Here is a 3,842-nt window from a genome sequence, read left to right on the forward strand (position 1 = left end):
TCTTTCTCTTTCTATCTTTCAGTTTTTTGAGACAGGGTCTCTTTACCGAGCCCTGGCTGTCTTGGAACTCAAATTCATAGATATCCACCTGCCTCTGCCTCTGGAATGCTGTGATGAAAGGCGTGCATCACCACACCCAGCTAATTTCCTTCCCTTGTATTATTGCTCTAGGGCACAGTGTCGGGTGGGGAGTGAAGACAGTGAATACCCTTGACTTGTTCCTGTCTTCAGTGGGGTTGCTTCAAGCTTTTCTCCATTTAGGATAATGTCAGCTGTGGGTTTCTCATATATACCTTTTATTGTGGATGAAGGGTGGAAGAAAGAAGAACCCACAAAGTAGCAAAAATACAGCTACAGAAGATAAATGTGATGCTTCTTTCTTGCTTAAACCTCCTCTATGGGTTTGCAGCAGAATCCATGATTAAAATGTGTTCCAGACTGGCACAGTGTGTTTGAGGCTTCATTTCAGCCTGGTGAGTACCATGAACTCATGTGGCTCCAGTCTTGTCTATCAACCAAGTGAGTACAGTGCACTCATGAGGTTTCAGCCCAATCTGTAGCCTCATTGAGGACTGCCTGCCCATGAAGCCTCAGCCCTGCTTATTTCCTGGCTGAGGTCAGGAGGCCTGCTGAAGTTTCAAGTACCCATCTTTCCTAGTAATTAATTAGGCAGGTCTGCTGAGGCTCCAACTCCCTAGCCTTCCAACCCTGCAGGGACTCCAATCTGTCATGACCCATGACTTCGTTAGGTTTGCAACCACCCCAGGTACCCTGCCAATCTGTGATTCAGAGATGTCTCAGCTAGTGAATAACATATAGGTGTGGTGTTCATAAATTTACAGAAAAAGAGAGTTGGTGAAAAGTAAACTTGGAAAGTACTAGAGTTTGAGTCTGGTGCCACAACAAAAATTATTAATCCTACAATAATGGTTTCCAATAAGAGTTGAAATCCCAGAGAAAACTCTAAAGAAAGCTTATAAGTACTTTCAAAGAAATATAAAAATTACTAAATAAAATACTCCCTGAACAAATCCTAAAAGGTCATAAACAAACATTTGAATGAAAGAAGAGAGTCAATTCAAGATATTTAAAGAGGAATTTAATAAAGCAATACAAATTCTGAAGAAAAATCAGACTGAAATGAGTATAGCAAATGAAATAAAAAAGCTGATGAAACAGCTTAGCATGAAAGGAGAGCTTTCAAGTTGTCCTCTTGTTGTGCCAGGGAAATGTTAGTGATCTCCAAAAACACACACAGGAGCCAATCTGATGCAACTCACAGCAGGATCTTTATTCTATTCAGTTAGCCCCCTCAACACACCACCGTCACACAGGATGGTTTTGGTGGTGGTGGGGAGCCCCAAATGTCTATCGGGGAAGGCTTTTACATAAGCAGCAAGCAGGGAATAAGTGTGTAAACATCTAACTGGAAAATTACTGTGGCCTTTAACATAATTGGCTGGTGCTGGGAGTCAAATCATAAACTTAACTTCTGCTCCCCTCTGCATTGGTGGTCTTTAGGCCAGGGGTGGGCTTGTAACCTGGGGTGCAGGTTTGTTGGAGGAATAACCTGGAGACACTGGTCTTGTTGAGGGTGTAACCTGGAAACTCTGGTCTTGTTGGGGAATTAGCCTAGAGACTGGAGCTAGGCTTGGGTTTGTTGGGGGGGTGGCAACTTGGAAGAGACTCTCTTCACAGGCTCCTCTGCAGGAGGAGGCTCTCTTCCATCCTGTCATGGATAGAGCTAGAGCACTAGGAGTCCTCAAAGCTCACCCTCAGAGTGACACATTTCCTCTAAAAAAATAAATTTAAATTAAAAAATAAAAAATAAATAAAAGAAACAAGGCCACATCTATTCTAACAAGGATGCACCTCCTAATAGTGTCACTCCCTGTGGGCCAAGCATTCAAACACGTGAATCTATGGGGGCCAAATCTATTCAAATCACTACATTTGGTAAGACATGGTTTTTTTAATCCTTGTGTATGATTATTTTAGAGAAAGTCTATGGGCTGCTGAGAAGAAAGCATACACTGTAGTGTTTGGATGGATTGTTCTTTCAATGTCTTTTGAGTCCATTTGATCTATGACATCATTTACCTTCAATATTTCTTTTGTCTAGATGAGCTGTCTACTGGTGAAAGTAGGGTATTGAACCCTAACCTACTATTTTGTGATTCTGGAGTTAATCTTTGACTTTACCTATAGCAGTGTTTGTTTTGTAAAACTGTATACACTAATGTTTGGTGCATATACATTTATAGGTGACTTGTTGCTTTCAATATTCTTTCTTTGTACTGTGTATTTAGTGGCTTAATTATAATATGAGGGATGGAAGTTCTCTGGTATTGTCTATTTGATGTTATAAATGCCTCATATCTGTATTGGCATCTCTCTAATTTAGGAAATTTCTCTATTATTTCATGGAAATGTTTTCTATGCATTTAGAATGGAATTCTACACCTTTTGGACCCATGAATCTTAAATCTGGTATTCTTATAGTACTCATAATATCTTGAAAGTCACACTTATATTTTCTTAGTAACTTATCTTCTTCTTGATTACATATTCCAATTCTTCCATTTGTCTTCAAATACAATGTACATGTGTGCATGAGAGTGCACATGTCACAGCACATGTGGGGAGAAAAGAGGATAACTTTGTAGAATCAGTTCTTTCCACCTACATATAGGCTCCAGGGATCAAACTTGCCTCATGAGACCTGTACGGCCCTCCTTGATCCTACTGGTGAGTTTTTTTTTTTTAAACATTTATTTATTTATTTTATGTGAGTGTGGGTTTGTGTGCCGTGCATGTATATGGAAGTCAGAGTGAGATGCCAAAGGTTTTAAGTTCAGTCTCCATTTTAGAGAACTCAAAGTTTGAACACAGGTAAACTAAAAGGCCAGTATCTGTGAAAAAAAAGGAGCCAGGTACAATAGCCCATGCTATTATCCTAGAGCTGAAAAGGCAATGAAGGGAACTTGCTAGCCAGGCATTCTGGCTAAATTGGGAAGTTCCATGTTCATTGAAATCAACACCTGGCCTCCACACATGAATGAGCACAATTCATTTCTCCACTCTGTGAAATCAGAGATCTCAAATAAATAACTTAATGATATGGTCTTTGGAAAAAGAAAATGCTAACCCATAAATCAGTAGATGGGAAGAAAAAAAAAAAACAGTTAAGACCAGGGTAAAGGGAGGCAAGATGGCTTATTGAGTTAGAACCATTGCTTCACAAACTTGACAACCTGACTTTGTTAACTGGAATTAATGTAAGGTGGAAAGAGAGAAACTAGCTCTACACAATTGTCCACATAAACAATATACACACAGTAAAAATATGTAAAATAACAATAAAAGATTTAAAGGTTTAGATATGAAAGAGGAGCCATATTGACAAATACTAATGAAATTCAGAACATCTAGTTCTAAACCTTAAAAACACATGGTTTACTGGTCTGTCTGGGCTGGTATCCTGAGCAGACCTTGGGTGCAAGCTTCACAGCCAGTCCCACAACACCCAGAGGAAGCTCCACTCCCAGGCACTCTGACATGCCCAGGATCAGAGGTGAGGAGGAACCAACATCTGTCCCAACACTGAGAGTAACTGGGACCAGTGGGACCAGGCACACAGGAACTCCAACCAGCCCAGTGACTCTGGTTCCTTCCAGCCTCTCTGGGCTGGTGTCCTAAGCAGACCTTGGGCGCAAGCTCTGCAGCCAGTCCCACAACACCCAGAGGAAGCCACACTCCCAGGTGTCTGACACACCCAGGATCCCAGGATCCCAGAATCACAGGGTCACAGAGACAGCTTGACTCTGAGGAGTTCTGACACA

This window comes from Mastomys coucha, chromosome X, assembly GCF_008632895.1.
Source record: "Mastomys coucha isolate ucsf_1 chromosome X, UCSF_Mcou_1, whole genome shotgun sequence".
Classification (NCBI taxonomy): domain Eukaryota; kingdom Metazoa; phylum Chordata; class Mammalia; order Rodentia; family Muridae; genus Mastomys; species Mastomys coucha.